The sequence below is a fragment of the Triticum dicoccoides genome, chromosome 3B (assembly GCF_002162155.2).
Source record: "Triticum dicoccoides isolate Atlit2015 ecotype Zavitan chromosome 3B, WEW_v2.0, whole genome shotgun sequence".
In the NCBI taxonomy this organism is placed as follows: domain Eukaryota; kingdom Viridiplantae; phylum Streptophyta; class Magnoliopsida; order Poales; family Poaceae; genus Triticum; species Triticum dicoccoides.
Window position 1 is genome coordinate 116,975,743 of NC_041385.1, and position 1,241 is coordinate 116,976,983.

Genomic DNA, 1,241 nt, shown 5'->3' on the forward strand with positions numbered 1-1,241 from the left:
TCCGAACCGAGCCGCCTGCGGGGCCCCCTCGGGGAAACTCGAGGTCTGGTTTTACTCGTAGCCTGTCTCATCCGGTGTTGCCCTGAGAATGAGATATGTGCAGCTCCTATCGGGATTGTCGGCGCATCGGGCGGTCTTGCTGGTCTTGTTTTACCATTGTCGGAATGTCTTATAAACCGGGATTCCGAGTCTGATCGGGTCTTCCTGGGAGAAGGTATATCCTTCGTTGATCGCGAGAGCTTATCATGGGATAAGTTGGGACACCCCTACAGGGTATAATCTTTCGAAAGCCGTGCCCGCGGTTATGGGCAGATGGGAATTTGTTAATGTCCGGTTGTAGATAACTTGACACCAGATCCGTATTAAAACGCATCAACCGCGTGTGTAGCCGTGATGGTCTCTTTTCGGCGGAGTCCGGGAAGTGAACACGGTTTTGGGGTTATGTTTGACGTAAGTAGGAGTTCAGGATCACTTCTTGATCATTGCTAGCTTCACGACCGTTCCGTTTGCTCTCTTCTCCCTCTTATTTGCGTATGTTAGCCACCATATATGCTTAGTCGCTGCTGCAACCTCACCATTTTACCCCTTCCTTCCCCTTTAAGCTTTGCTAGTCTTGATACCCATGGTAATGGGATTGCTGAGTCCTCGTGGCTCACAGATTACTACAACAACAGTTGCAGGTACATGTTATGCGATGATCATGACGCGAGAGCGATGCTTGCTTGTTTGGAGTTCTTCTTCTGCTTCTTCTTTGATCAGGGGATAGGTTCCAGGTCGGCAGCCTGGGCTAGCAGGGTGGATGTCGTTTGAGTTTCTGTTTGTGTTTCATCCGTAGTCGGATGGTGCTCTTATGTAATATGATGTTGTACTCGTGTGGCATTGTATGCCTCTTGTATGTATCCCCATCTATTATGTAATGTTGATGTAATGATATCCACCTTGCAAAAGCGTTTCAATATGCGGTTCTATCCTTGGTGGGACCTTCGAGTCTCTTTAGGATAGTATCGCATATTGGGCGTGACAGTAACCTCAGAGTAACATAAGGTCCAACTCAATAAATTTGTTAAAGTGACAATGATTTAATGAGGAGAGAGATGATTTGGGCAACCTAGCTTGTAGTTAGGCTAGTCATAGTGCAGAGTGTCATAGATGTCTATGTTACTACCTTCATAGCAGTGGGTAGTGTCAGGCTGGCCATAGTGGTGGTATCATAGCCAGTATTATGCACTCGGGAATAGCAA